The 16425-nt window shown below is 37.8% G+C and overlaps 1 protein-coding gene across 3 annotated transcripts in view; it reads left to right on the top strand.

The window, feature by feature from the left end:
• CLK3 (CDC like kinase 3) overlaps positions 1-16425 on the top strand; it is a 398194-nt gene that overhangs the window by 142392 nt on the left and 239377 nt on the right. The gene's annotated exons all lie outside the window — the stretch shown is intronic.

The following is a 16425-nucleotide window of genomic DNA, read 5'->3' as shown; positions in this document are numbered from 1 at the left end:
CAAGGATAGCAGTGTTTTCTTTCCTATGACATGGAGAGTCCACAACGTCATTCCAATTACTAGTGGGATATTCAACTCCTGGCCAGCAGGAGGAGGCAAAGAACACCCCAGTAAAGCTGTTAAGTGTAACTGCCTTACTTATAACCCTCAGTCATTCTCTTTGCCTCTGCAATAGAGGTTGTGCGAAGTTGGTGTCTGAAGATTTTAATCCTTTTATGGGTACTTTTCTTCTTAAAACAGGGAGAGTCCACAGCTGCATTCATTACTTTTGGGAAAAAACAGCCGGGAGGAGGCAGACACACCTCAGCCAAAGGCTTAAATACCTCCCCCACTTTCCTCATCCCCCCAGTCATTCTTTGCCTTTCGTCACAGGAGGTTGGCAGAGAAGTGTCGGAAGATTACGGAGCAATCAGCGTTGACGAGTTTCGATGCCAGCTTTCTTCACTCAAGCCCATGTCAGAAGCAATGCTACTATCTGTCAAACTTGAAGGACCGTGTTTCATTTTCCTTTCGTAAATGTGGGAATGTAATGTAAATGATAGAAGACAGGGTCTCAGTGGGACTCCTATATCATTATGGAATCAAGGGTTAATGTCTCCTGAGGGGGGTTATTGAGCAGTGGGGGACTTTAATCGCGTTTGTTATGTGATTCTGTCTGCTTATGTGTTGAAATGTTGGGGCTCATGGCTATTGCGGAACATACAATTTTTTTTAGAGCTACACAGTTCTTGTGGACTGGCGCGCTTTTCTTTGGCCTACATGTCGCACCTCGTGACCTGGCGTTGTCACGTTTTCGTTCTCCATTTCTGTATTCGTCGCCGAGTGTCGGTGGAGAGGATCTGTTTCTCTACTTGTCTGGGTCATCGGAGGTGGTGAGTTCCCCAGCCATTGGGGGTGTAAGGTGCCAGTTGCTTTTGTCCATAATTTAATAAGTCCAGCTATGGAGGATTCTGATTGTTCGGAAAAGAATTTCTCTGATTCAGATTCTGTTACTTGCGTAGATTGCGGGGAGGCCAGGGTAATCCAGCCCAATCAATTATGTTCCGTATGCCGTAATAGAGAGCTCTCTTCTCCCTCTGTGGAGAGGTTAGAGACCGCTGAGCCATTCGCCTCTGAGGATTCTGTGTCCCGTGAGGTGCGTTCCCTAGAATATTCTGTTCCTACACAGGCAGTTGTCCCGCATACCATTACCCCTTCTCTGGAAGGAAGTTTATTTCCACCTGAGGTTACTCTACGGTTCCGCATGGCCACATCTTTGGTTAAGGCGCACTTGCCTCTTTCGTGATTGCAAGCAAATCGTTCATCCGTGTCCTTTTAACCTGGGGACGTCAGGTGCGAGTTCGATTATATTGGATACTTCCTCTGGGGAAATGGTTTCCTCTGAGGCTTCAGGGGTACAGCCTTCATGGTCGGGGCTTTCAGATGCCCCGCTGGAGGTGGATTTTGCCTTTAGATTCAGACTGGCACGACTGCGTGTCTTGCTATGGCATGTGTTAGCGACTTTGGAAGATACCAGTTCTAATTCGTCAACGGATCCTCAGGCTTCTGAATCAGATGGTGAACAGCGCTAGACGAGTGTAGGGGTGAGATCCTACACCAGGTCGTCTCTTGTTTTTGCGTGTCTAATACCAGTTCTGAGCTCCTGAGGATTAGGGTATCTGACAGGCTGGTCCTGTTAGTGCTTCCATTCCTCTTTGGCGTTCACCTGTGGGTGGCGGCCTACTTTGTTTTGATCCGGTTAGGATGTGTTTTATTTCTTTATTTTGGATCTTGTGACTATTGTAGATTTTTCATTTTAGGAAAATTTTTTCTTCTTGGATTTTGATGCTAGCGATTTTTATGGTCCTGATGTTACTTCCGGCGGAAGTAAAAAAGAAAAAAAAAGTATATATTTTAAGAGACAATGTTTGTTTAGTCTGGCCCTGCTAGGGTTTAGAAGTTTCAGTTGGCCCTTGAACAGTTTGGTTGTACCCTGGACATCAGGCTGGTCCTGGTTGGGTACTAGCTTACTCTGTTCTTTTGAGGTTTATATCAGACATGTTGTATCCTTGTAAAAAGGCTGGTCCTGTTTGGGTACTAAGTTTGCTTACTTCTTGTTAAGAGGTTGTTTTCATGTTTCTACAAGTTATAGAAGGCCCATCTATCCTAGATATCAGGCTAGTCCTAGTTTATTTCATCTTGGTGAGGCGTCCGATGTTTGGTCGTATTCGATTCTAAGTGTTTTGTCCCTGCATCAGCTTGCGTGGTTTGCTAGGATTATGAATTCTGCTATGGCAGTACAGGTGGCCCTCGTTTTACAACGGTTCAATTTACACCGTTTCAGAATAACAACCTTTTTTCCAGTCATGTGACTGCTATTGAAAGCATTGAGATGCAGTGCCTTTATTAAAAAAGCCAGTAGGTGGAGCTGTCTGCTTGTTTTGCAGCAAAGCCAAGCAAGCTGAAATTAATCAGTTTAACCAGAACTGAGCTATCGAGCAGATTTCAAAGGAACAAGATCTTCCTGTCTCTGCATTCCAACCTGGACTGATTTATAAAGAACTGTTTGCAGAAAAATGCAAGTGAAGTCTGTGTTGTGTGATTATTTTATTAGGTTTATAATGCTGTTTAGCAAATGTTTTTGTTCATTTAACTTAGTTTAATTATATATTCTGTGTTGTGTGATTATTTTATTAGGTTTATAATGCTGTTTAGCATTTAAAGTCTTCATTTCAAAGCTTTAAAAATAATGTATTAGGTGTTACTTATGACAATTTTGAGAGGGGCCTGAAACCTATCTCCCTCACTTCCCATTGACTTACATTATAAACTGGGTTTCAATTTACAACGGTTTTGATTTACAACCATTCCTTCTGGAACCTAACCCCGGCGTAAACTGAGGGCTACCTGTATATTTGTAGTTACTGAGGTCCTTGGACAGGAACTAGAGTCCTCCCTTCCGAGGGGGTGAGATCAGATAACTGCATGGAGATCACCAGTACCTAGTGTAGGGGGTGATCCCCCCCCCCCCACACACTATTGGTACTCCTTGTGGATTGAAGTGTCCGATTTTCAGATCTCCTTCGCTAGTGTTTCTTTCCTCTTTTTTGAGGATTGCTGTACTTTTCGCTTCCCCTTGTCTTTTGGGGTAGGACTTTGGGTCATCTGGTTGAGGAGACCCGGTTCTTTGGGTCCATTTTTTTTCCTTGCAGTATCCTCCTTTTAGATCCTATGTACTTGGGGATCCTGCCGCCCGATAGGAGTTTTTAGGATGCTCGTTAATTCGTTAATTCCTTGAGCTATATTTTTTCCGGGGTTGATCCAGTCTGGATCTTTAGAGACTGTCCTATTCTCTCAATCATGGAGTACTGGTCTCTTTTGGGTCCTTACTTTGTCTTCGGACTTTGTGGGTGTTATCTTAGAAGCCTTTTAGGGCTGAGTGGATAGCCACTGGGATAAATCAAGAGAGCAAAAGAAGGTAGTCTCCAGCAGTGAGCAAAGTGACTTTTTATTTTTAAACACAGGTCAAATACAGCAACGTTTCGGGCTAACAATAAGCCCTTTCTCAAGCCTGACATAAATTAAACAAACCAACATTTAAATAGCCATAATGGCGCCAAACAATTGTGAAAAAATTGCACATATATCGCCCTCCAGTGGTGGACTTGAATATTGCATGTCAAAATACATTTTCTTGCAGTTACAAAAATACAAATGTGTTACAGAAAATTATACATTGTGTATATATTGCAAAAATCAACTTCATAAATAAAGTGCCAAGTGATCCTATAAAAATAGAAATAGAAAGTAAAAAATTGGAATTGAATAATATTTGTGACAAATAAATTCAATGTGAATATGCTAGTGAAAATAGGTATATTAGAAATATTCAAATATATAAAAAATTTAAAATTAATCACAATACTCATATCAGAATTTCTTAATTACCATATATATATAGAAGCACAATCAACCGAATGGACTATATATAGAATTAAAAATTGATATATATATGGGAATCCCTCAACAAAGGATACCCATATAACAATAAGTCAGAAATTAAAAACTAATGGATACTCAGTATATAGATAGATAATGCCAAAAATATATGTCCAATAATGTCACTCAAATGACCTTTTTGACTTACTAATTAAGGCATAATCCATTATGATGCTAGATTTAAATATATAACCAAGGAAATGCAAACCCCTAAGCTTACTAACAGGATTAACCTATTTATCTTGCTTGATGTTAAATTACGATTTTAAATTTTAAATGTTGTCCAATTACACTCCCTATTAAGGCCTTTAGGCCATAAGGTGTTAAGTTCATTAATCCAAAAGGCCTCCCTTTTATTCAATAAGGCCTCTCTATCACCCCCTCTCCTAGGCATGTGTATATGTTCCAAGATCTGAAAACGTAATTGGCTAATACTGTGTCCTGCTTGTAAAAAATGCGCAGACACTGGAGCATCCTTGCCACATCTGATATTTGACTTGTGCTCAGATATTCTCTCACGTGCCTCTCTTGTCGATTGTCCAATGTATACCAATGAACATGGACACTTAACGGCATAAATGATAAACTCTGTTCTACAAGTCAAATATTCTTTAATTCTGTATTTTTTACCTGTATAGGGATGAAAAAATTGTCCCTTAATCATAGAATTACAATTTATACAGGAAAGGCAAGGATAACAACCAGTGCGTCGCTTACCAGTAATGGTTTTCTGATGATACTTATGACTACCAACATCAGCTCTAACCAATTGATCTTTAATATTTGGACTCCTTTTGTAAGCTGGCATTGGTGGTTCATGGAATGCATTAATGTCAGGATGACACTTCTGTAGAATGTGCCAATACTTCTGTATAATTTTATTCACCTGACTGCTCCTGGTACTATATTGTGATACAAATTATAGCCTATCGGTCTTATCTTTATTCCTATTCCTCTTGATTACAGTGGGTTCAGACTTTCCAATTCTTGAAATAATGTTTTGCTTTTCTTTATTCACAAGTTCAAACGGGTAACCTCTTTGTACAAATTTGTTTGACATCTGTTCCAGTCTTTTCGTTTTCAATTCAATATCAGACACAATGCGATCTACCCTTAATAATTGACTTTTTGGTATTGCTTTAAAGGTGGAAGGTGGATGAAAGCTGCCATACAGCAAAGTGTTATTTCTGTCTGTGGGCTTTGAATAAATATCTGCCTTTAATCCATGTTCCACCTTATAGATGCATGTGTCTAGAAATTGAATAGACTGCTCATTCCATGTCAAACAAAATTTAATGCCATTAACAGACTTATTGAGATCATCTTGGACATATATTTTTGGCATTATCTATCTATATACTGAGTATCCATTAGTTTTTAATTTCTGACTTATTGTTATATGGGTATCCTTTGTTGAGGGATTCCCATATATATCAATTTTTAATTCTATATATAGTCCATTCGGTTGATTGTGCTTCTATATATATATATATATGGTAATTAAGACATTCTGATATGAGTATTGTGATTAATTTTAAATTTTTATATATTTGAATATTTCTAATATACCTATTTTCACTAGCATATTCACATTGAATTTATTTGTCACAAATATTATTCAATTCTAATTTTTTACTTTCTATTTCTATTTTTATAGGATCACTTGGCACTTTATTTATGAAGTTGATTTTTGCAATATATACAATGTATAATATTCTGTAACATTTGTATTTTTGTAACTGCAAGAAAATGTATTTTGACATGCAATATTCAAGTCCACCACTGGAGGGCGATATATGTGCAATTTTTTCACAATTGTTTGGCGCCATTATGGCTATTTAAATGTTGGTTTGTTTAATTTATGTCAGGCTTGAGAAAGGGCTTATTGTTAGCCCGAAACGTTGCTGTATTTGACCTGTGTTTAAAAATAAAAAGTCACTTTGCTCACTGCTGGAGACTACCTTCTTTTGCTTGAATCGTCTGGTCTTGGTCAGCTCTCTCCGTGCACTAGTGAGTGGTGGGTGCTGTATCCATTTCTATTTCATTTGAAATAAATCAAGAGAGATCAGAGTTTAAGACCCCATGGGGGTATGGCATGCATCGACTTTTGTGCAAATTTAATTTCCAGAAGGTAACTTTGTGGTGGTTCCGCCAGGTTTTTGGTTTTGGTCTGGCACCTGGTTTTGGGGATCCGGGTTTTTAACCTAGTCCTTGTCTTTGACTTGGCATTTTGGTTAATCTGTTAAATAGAGATTTGGAGTATTCTGTTCTGTATGAGTCCCACACACTGCCTCCTTAAATTCTAATATTCCAAAAATGTGTAAAGGATTGGCGCAAAAAATGCTGGAGTGGGTGTTTATGATAGTCTAACAACTATCAAATATTGGACCTAAAAACAGACCAAAAATTATTCTCTAAGACACAGACTAGAAGCAAACATTTATTGACAATCTAATAAGTGACCATCTCTAAATAAGTATTGGTGAGGGTATAAATATCTCTCAAAAAACAATCTGTGTATATTTATAAAAGATGACACATTCCCAAAATGTATTCTAATACACAATTTGATTAAGCGCTGGTGTTACAAAATACTGGATTTATGAAACAATTAGAATACAATATTATAAGTAAAAAAAGAAATTTATGCTTACCTGATAAATTGATTTCTTCTACGATAAGAGTCCACGGATTTCATCCTTGTGAGATATTATCCTCCTGCTAACAGGAAGTGGCAAAGAGCACCACAGCAGAGCTGTGTATATAGCTCCTCCCTTCCCCTCCACCTCCAGTCATTCGACCGAAGGTTATAGGAAGAGAAAGGAAAAGCTAAAAGGTGCAGAGGTGACTGAAGTTGTAAATAATAAAAACTTTAATCTGTCTTAAATTGACAGGGAGGGCCGTGGACTCGTCGTATCGTAGAAGAAATCAATTTATCAGGTAAGCATAAATTTCCTTTTCTTCTACAAGATACGAGTCCACAGATTTCATCCTTACTTGTGGGATACAATACCAAAGCAACAGGACACGGATGAAAGGGAGGGACAAGACAGAGACCTAAACGGAAGGCACCACTGCTTGAAGAACTTTTCTCCCCAAAACAGCCTCCGAAGAAGCAAAAGTATCAAATTTGTAAAATTTGGAAAAAGTATGAAGTGACGACCAAGTCGCAGCCTTACAAATCTGTTCAACAGATGCATCGTTTTTAAAGGCCCATGTGGAAGCCACAGCCCTAGTAGAATGAGCCGTAATTCTTTCAGGAGGCTGCTGTCCAGCAGTCTCATATGCCAGGCGGATGATACTTCTCAGCCAAAAAGAAAGCAAGGTAGCCGTAGCTTTCTAACCCCTACGCTTTCCAGAATAAACAATGAATAATGAAGATGATTGACGGAAATCCTTAGTTGCCTGTAAGTAAAACTTTAAGGCACGGACCACGTCCAGGTTATGCAACATACGCTCCTTCTTAGAAGAAGGATTAGGACACAAGGAAGGAACAACAATTTCCTGATTAATATTTTTGTTCGAAACAACCTTAGGAAGAAATCCAGGTTTAGTACGTAAAACCAACTTATCAGAATGAAAAATAAGATAAGGCGAATCACACTGTAACGCTGAAAGCTCAGACACTCTTCGAGCAGAAGAAATGGCAACCAAAAACAGAACTTTCCAAGATAACAATTTAATATCTATGGAATGCATAGGTTCAAATGGAACCCCTTGCAGAACTCGAAGAACTAAATTCAAACTCCAGGGAGGAGTAATAGGTCTAAATACAGGCTTAATTCTAGATAGAGCCTGACAAAAAGACTGAACATCTGGCACATCTGCCAAACGTTTGTGAAACAAAATTGACAAAGCAGAAATGTGTCCCTTTAAGGAACTTGCTGATAAGCCTTTCTCCAGTCTTTCTTGGAGAAAAGGCAGAATCCTAGGAATCCTAACTTTACTCCATGAGTAACCCTTGGATTCACACCAATAAAGATATTTACGCCATATCTTATGATAGATTTTTCTAGTGACCGGCTTTCTAGCCTGTATCAAAGTATTGATGACCGAATCAGAGAATCCTCGCTTCGAAAAAATCAAGCGTTCAATCTCCACGCAGTCACCTGCAGAGAAATTAGATTTGGATGTTGGAAAGGACCTTGAATGAGAAGGTCCTGTCTCAAAGGAAGTTTCCATGGTGGCAGAGAGGACATGTCCACTAGATCCGCATACCAAGTCCTGCGTGGCCACGCAGGCGCGATCAGGATTACTGAAGCTCTCTCCTGTTTGATTCGAGCAATCACGCGTGGAAGGAGAGGAAATGATGGAAACACATAAGCTAGGCTGAACGACCAAGGCACTGCCAAGGCATCTATCAGTTCGGCCTGAGGATTCCTCGATCTGGATCTGTATCTTGAAAGCTTGGCATTCTGTCGAGAGGCCATCAGATCCAATTCCGGTCTGCCCCATCGGAGAATCAGTGAGGCAAACACCTCCGGGTGGAGTTCCCACTCCACCGGATGAAAGGTCTGTCGACTTAAAAAATCCGCTTCCCAGTTCTCTACTCCTGGGATGTAGATTGCTGACAGATAAAGAGTGGGCCTCCGCCCATCGGATTATCTTGGATACTTCTATCATCGCTAAGGAACTCCTTGTTCCCCCCTGATGATTGATATATGCCACAGTTGTGATGTGTTCCGACTGGAATCTGATGAATTTGGCCGAAGCCAACTGAGGCCACGCCTGAAGCGCATTGAATATTGCTCTCAGTTCCAGTATATTGATTGGAAGTAGAGACTCCACCTGAGTCCAAACACCCTGAGCCTTCAGTGAATTCCAGACTGCACCCCAGCCCAGTAGGCTGGCGTCTGTTGTCACTATTACCCACGAGGGTCTGCGGAAACAAGTCCCCTGGGACAGATGATCCGGCGACAACCACCAAAGAAGAGAGTCTCTGGTTTCTTGATCTAGATTTATCTGAGGAGATAAATCCGCATAATCCCCATTCCACTGTCCGAGCATGCACAGCTGCAGTGGTCTGAGATGAAAGCGAGCAAACGGAATTATGTCCATTGCCGCTACCATTAATCCAATTACCTCCATACACTGAGCCACTGATAGCCGAGGAATGGACTTAAGTGCTCGGCAAGTATTTAGAATCTTTGATTTTCTGACCTCCGTCAGAAATATTTTCATGGCTACCGAGTCTATCAGAGTTCCCAAGAACTAGTGAGCTCTTCTCTATGTTCACCTTCCAACCGTGAGTTCTCAGGAAAGACAACACTATGTCTGTGTGAGATTTTGTCAGTTGATACATTGACGCCTGGATTAAAATATCGTCCAGATAAGGCGCCACTGCTATGCCTCGTGGTCTGAGAAGTTTTTCAAGGGGCTCCGTTTGAGCCTATGCATTCCTTAGATATTAAGCTGTTATCTTGGAAAGTTTTATTTCTTGTTGCTATTTCTTCTGCTCTCAGAGTATCGGAGCTCTCTGCATTGCAGTATGAGCCCCCTTACCTTATTTTTCATTCAGATAAGGTAGTTTTACGCACTAAATTAGGATTTCTTCCTAAAGTAGTTTCTGATCGGAACATTAATCAGAAGATTGTTGTTCCATCCTTGTGTCCTAATCCTACCTCTTAGAAGGGAAAGGCTTCTGCGCAATTTGGACGTGGTTCGTGCCTTAAAGTTTTACCTGCAGGTAAAGGATTTTCGTCAGTCTTCTGCCTTGTTTGTGCTTTTCTCAGGAAAACGTAAGGGACAGAAAGCTACGGCTACTTCTCTACTCTACTACTTTCTTTTTGGCTGAAGAGTATCATACGTTTTGCATATGAGACTGCTGGACAGCAGCCTCCAGAGAGAGTTACGGCTCATTCCACGAGGGCTGTTGCTTCCACATGGGCATTCAAGAATGAAGCTTATGTGGAACAGATTTGCAAGGCGGTCCTCTCCTAACACTTTTTCAAAGTTCTTCAAATTTGTCAGTTTTGCCTCGGCTGAGGACGCTTTTGGGAGAAAGCAGTGGTGCCTTCCGTTTAGGTTCCCTGTCTTGTCCTTCCCGTATCATCTGTGTACTCTAGCTTGGGTATTGATTCCCAATAGTAATTAGATTATCCGTAGACTCATCGTGTCATTAAAAATAAAATAAAATTTATGCTTACCTGATAAATGTATTTATTTTTTGACACGATGAGTCCATGGCCTGCCCTGTTTTTGAGTAGACAGGTTGTTGGTTATTATAAACTTCAGACACCTCTGCACCTTGTTACTTCCTTTCTCTCCTTTACTTACGTCGAATTACTGGGTTGGGAGGGAAGGGAGGTGATATTTAACAGCTTTGCTGTGGTACTCTTTGCCGCCTCCTGCTGGGCAGGAGTGGTATTCCCCAATAGTAAGTAGATGATCCGTGGACTCATTGTGTCAAAAAAGAAATACATTTATCAGGTAAGCATACATTTTCTTTTTCTGCCCTGTTTGTTGTTTTTTTTGGAAAGCGTAAGGGTCAGAAGGCCACTTCTACTACTCTGTCTCTCTGGTTGAGAAGTTTGATTTGTTTGGCCTATGAGACTGCTGGACAGCAGCCTCCTGAGAGAATTACGGCTCATTCCACTAGGGCTGTCTCCTCTTATTGGGCTTTCAAAAATGAAGCTTCTGTGGAACAGATTTGCAAGGCGGCAACATGGTCCTCTTTGCTTACTTTTTCCAAATTCTACAAATGTGATACTTTTGCCTCGGCTGAGGCTTCTTTTTTTGGGGAGAAAGGTTCTTCAAGCAGTGGTGCCTTTTGTTTAGGTCCTCCTGCCTTTTGTCTCCCTCCCTGTTCATTCCGTGTCCTCTAGCTTGGGTATTGGTTCCCACTAGTAATTGGAATGACGTTGTGGACTCTCCATGTCATAGGAAAGAAAACAAAATTTATGCCTACCTGATAAATTTATTTATTTCCGGATATGAAGAGTCCACCACCCGCCCTCCTTTTTTAATTTTAATTTGGCATTTTTTTTTGAGTAAACCTCAGGCACCTTTTTCACCCTTGTGTTTCTTTCTTTTTCCATTTCCTTCGACTGAATGACTGGGGGTTATGGGTAAGGCAGTTACACTTAACAGCTTTGCTGGGGTGCTCTTTGCCGCCTCCTGCTGGCCAAGAGTTGAATATCCCACTAGTAATTGGAATGACGTAGTGGACTCTCCATATCCGGAAAGAAATAAATTTATCAGGTAAGCATAAATTTTGTTTTTAAGATAAGTATACTGTTTTTTATTAACTGTTTCATATTAGAAATGTTTTCTAACTGACTAATCCCTGCTTAATGCTTTCTCTTCTGGTTGCAAAACAGAGCTTAGCCGGTACGTTAAGCAAATGTGAAGCCTCCCATCCCCTTTATTCATGATACCAATAAAATAATGAGTTTAAATGACTGACAAGCCATGCAGCAGTTGTGAGATGCCAGTTTCTTTATATTAGTCAGGACAACAGAAAGAGTTAGAGGTGGCGCCTACGGCTAGCTGTCTTAAAATAAATTAGAAAGTGATAATTTTATAAGATCAAATAATGTGAATCAACGTTATAATATTCAAAAGGTGTTTTGTGAAAATAATTCTACCATACAAAAGTATTGAAAGGGTGAATAAATAAAATATTTTATTGAAAATAAATATCAATCTAAATGTATTACAACACAATAATGATAGTATATAATGTGTTCAATATAATAAAAATGTATTAAATAAAATGTATTAAAACCCAAAAATTACTGGATACGTGACTTGGTGGCTGGATTCCATAGTATGGATATATTTTTACTAGATGCTGGTTGGATATCCAGTGAACGAAATATACTTCAAAAAAAATATATAATAATAATATCAATAGACACTTAAAAAGGCTCGAAAAAAGAAAAAAATCAAAATAGTTCAGAAATAACGAAAAAAAAAAATATAAGAAAAAATAGAAAAAATAAGAACAAATATTTGAAAAATGTAAAAAATATATGAAAAAATAAAAAATATATGCAAAAACAATGTTTCTGTTTAAAATTTTACGTTTTAAAATTGCTGCAGCAAAAAAAAGGGGGATAATAAAAGCTGACACTTGAAGCTTTGTGTGCAATCAACTTCTTTGGATAAGACTGTGTTCCTGGATATATATGTAAAGTCTCTAGGTTCCCGCGTGGATCTTTTAATCGTCACACCAATCCTAGGAGTTATATATCATTTCCTGGAGAAGTTTATAATGTTGCTATTATTGTACTATAGCCATAAAAACTTGTAATCCAAAGTTTTGATAATGTGTATCAATTTCAATATTAGTATTGAAAGTACGGTATATATGAATCTTCTTCTGTAACAATGTTGCAAATTCTTATTAAGGTGCAATCCCTTTAGAAGCAGAGCAACCAATGTTGTTTCAAAGGGGCTCACTTGCAGTTTTAAGATAAATCTCTTGACATATATTTATATGTGTTGCGTGAAATCTTTTCAACAGGGGCAAGAATTCTTTCTACAATCTTGTGTATGTTATATTATCTTCATAGACATACAAATGAAAAGAATTTCTTACCCGATCCTATAGTAGTTCTGTTTACAGTGACGCCGATAATAGTGTGTAGCGGCGTTTTTCTCTGGACCGGAAGTAGCTGTGTAACGAAGGGTCCGATCCTCACATACCTTCCTTAATATCGGTAAAAAGGTGAAAGAAATCTTTTTCCGCGATCTGCCAAGAAGCTCCTATCGTCCAGTGAGTTAAAGAATTTCCACTTTCAGATGGACGGTTTTGGGAGCAGATGAAAACTATAACTGGCCAGTTATTTGAAGAGTAAATGCTGGAGCTGGTTATCTTCTACGCGTTTCGGCTTTTTGGACACAAGCCTTTATCAAGTATACCAGATCCGGCTTCTCCCAGCTATTTAAAGGGTTTCCTGTTAACCCTTCATGGTTGGAACAAAATTTTGTTAGCATGTGCAAGTTCCCTTGTAGTTATAGAAAGGTCACCACTTAATATTGTTATTTGTATCCTTTAATCCGTAATTTTGCCATCATATATACCTTAAACGTGTGTTAGTAATTTATTATATTTTATGGAGAAGATTGAACTTTCATAATGGAAAATGGATGTTTCCCCCCCCCCCCCCCCAAAATTAGCTCAAAGGAATGGGGTTTTAAAAAATGAAAAATATGGAGAAATATATATGTATTATATATTATGTTATATTTCTTCCTTGAAAGACGAACCAGAGGAAAAAAAAAAATGAATTACACAAGAAAAAATGTATAAGATTTTTATATATATAATAAAAAAAATATATAAAAAAAAAATATATCTAAAAATGAAAAAAATAAAAAATGAAAGTATGAATATATATATATAAGAAATAAATATATATATTTAAAAATGTTTCCATATATATAAAAAACATATATATGTATATGTGCTATATATAATGAGCCAGTGTCTAAAAATATTGAGCCAGTGTCTAAAGATATTGAGCCACCACATGTCCATTGATCACTCATGAGCATGTGACATTCAACTCTATATTGGATTACTAGTATGCTCATCGATGGTTTGAGAGAGCTCCCAGCCTGTCAATCATTAATCGGCATATAACATTCATCTCTATGCTCCATTATTATATCAATTAGCCAACGATTTAGAAAGAACATCTGGATATATCATAAGAACCTCAATGTGTCAGTGATTAACCCATATGATATACATAATAAAAAAAATATATAAAAGGAGAATTAACCATTATTTTTTCACAATTTGATATATATGATAAATAAAAAAATCCTAATCTATAGGGTTAATATATATGACTCATAATGACTATACAATTCTTTTAAAAATCGTAATTCTGTTTGTGGAGATTACCCTCTAATCTGACTAAAGTACAAGGTTAAGAATTGGGATTATAATCATTTTAAAGGAATTTATATCAGAAAATTTAGATCTAGTTCATTATTGAGGCCATTGGGGTGTAATGTCCCGAAGTTATAAATGAATTCTGCTTCTTGTTTCTGGAGTTTTTTCCCCATATTTCCTCTTCTCCCATCTGGTAATATTTTCCTAATGCCCCAGAACTTAAAATCCTCTAGTCTACCTTGATGTATTTCTTTGAAATGTTTATAGAGGATAGTGTCAACTTTTTCATGTTCAATAGCCAATATATGCTCTCTTATGCGGTCTTTGAGTTTTCTACTCGTTTGACCAAAGTATTTTAAATTGCACTGGCATTGGATCAGATATATAACATTAATATCTGTGCATCTAATTATGTCAGAAATTTTAATCTCTCTCCCTGTTTTGTCAGATTTGATGTTTTTTAGTTTAGTGCTATATTTGCAAGATTTGCAACCATGGCAGGGGTAAAAACCTTCAATTTTTTCTCCCTTCTGATCTAATATCCCTCTGTCAAACATTTTTTTATTTTTAGTGTTTTTAATTTCACTAGGGGCTAAAATAGATTTCAAGTTTCTAGTTTTTTTATAAATAAATTTTGGCTGTTTGTGTAATGTTTGGCCCAAAATAGGATCTTTTAATAGAAGATGCCAGTGTTTTTTAATTATATTTTGAAAGAGTTTGTATTGTGTGGAATATGTTGTTATAATTGGAATTCCCATATCAAACTTTTTATCAGTATCTTTATTTTTCTTTGATAGTAAATCTTCTCTGTTTGTACTTCTCACATCTTCTGCAATTAATTCAATTATTTTCCTATCATAACCTTTTTGTTCAAATCTCTCTATTAGAGTTTTTGATTGTTTTTCATAGTCCTGTATCTCAGTACAATTTTTCCTTAGACGTAACAACTGGCCTTTAGGGATGTTCTTTTTCCAATTAATATGGAGAGAATTGGACCGAGCGCTACAGTGGGGCCTTAAGCTTACTAACAGTTAGCCTCCTAGTAGGCTGATAATAGTACTAATACGAAAAGGTGAGAGTAAGCGCTAAAAGAGCTTAAAAGGCTAACGAACTTGTGGCTAAATCTTACAATTTATTACCTTCGATAAAGGCTAAACATAAATAAATATCACAATAAAACCACAATAACACAATAAAATTAGAAACATGGATCCATGTCTAACTTCTAAAAACATAAGTACATAATAAAATCTCCTGGGAGATGCGAATTACAGTGGGAGTGTTGACACTCCTTGATAGTGATACACAAGTGTGGGAAGTTGAATAAAAATACAAATATTAATACTTATAAGCAAAGTTAAACCATAAAACGATTCCAAACTCACAATGTCAATCAAATGTAAAGTCAATCAAAAATGGTGAAAAAATGGTGGAAAAAGTAAAATGTGAATGTTCGTATTAAACCGTGGGTGTGTCCTCCAACGTTGCTGATGGGTAGTGAGAGATCTATAGTCAAATATAGATGTTAGATGAAGTTGTAGATAAAATGAGTGAAAAATAAGTAAAAAATAAGTAAAAAATATATATAATTCAACCTTTAGGCAAAGGTCATTAGAACCAAAAGGCAAAAAGCAAAAAATAGAAAAAATAATAATAAATGATAAAATCCACTTTGGTGAAATCAAATATGAAATGTAGCAATCCAAAAAAGATAGCGTTCGTGTTAGTTGTGTGCAAAAAATGGGGGATTAAAACAAATTCTGTGCCCAGTGAGTTCAATGTCCCATCCGATGTTAAAAGTGAAATCACAATAAATAGCGACAAAAAAAAAAAAAAAAACCTGTAGGAAAACAAAGAAAAACAAAATAGTGCAACACTGTATACAATAGATAATAATGGTAATTAAAATCAAGCTCACCAGTATGCCAACGCGTTTCGGCCTAGATTAGGCCTTTCTCAAGACTATACTGTGTAGTGATCTCTGGGAGCTTTAAATAGAGAGTGTGAGAAAACAATTGGTGCCGTTTTGGCGCCAAAATCGGAAAGACTTCCCTTTCCTGTTTGCCCCATTGCATCTCTGGGATGTTTCCTGTAGTTTCTATCCTATTCCCATCCAACCTGTATTAGTTGTAAATTAGAGAGCCTTTATTCTATGTATCGGTCTAGAAATGGCCTTATTGTTCCTAAGGGTTATTTGGCAATCATTCCGGTACTCTTCTACAGTGGCTATATACATCCTTTATGTATAGTAATAAATTGTTTGCTGTCTGCGGACTGATTTCCCTTTTTTCTGTGTCGATGTTATTATTAGGGAATGGATGCTTACTTTAGATCAACCTAATCCTTATATAGTCAGAAGCGCTCAAATCGGAAGACACCGGATGTTTACACAGCCGACTTCCGCCTTAGCTCCCTTGATGCGCTCAGATCGGGAGATACCGGATGCTTACACAGCCGACTTCCGCCCTGATTGATTTGCTCCATTACGTTATGGAGTGTGACCGGAAGTGAAGTCATGTCTTCCGGTTTGGCTTCTGGTTGTTGTGGTAGATTACCACATTTGTCAGTTTTATTGTCAATGCCGGTTTTGGTTAGAACCC

The sequence above is a fragment of the Bombina bombina genome, chromosome 6 (assembly GCF_027579735.1).
Source record: "Bombina bombina isolate aBomBom1 chromosome 6, aBomBom1.pri, whole genome shotgun sequence".
NCBI classification, from domain to species: Eukaryota; Metazoa; Chordata; class Amphibia; order Anura; family Bombinatoridae; genus Bombina; species Bombina bombina.
The sequence above is the reverse complement of the archived record's forward strand: the minus strand, read 5'-3'. Positions and strand labels throughout refer to the sequence as shown.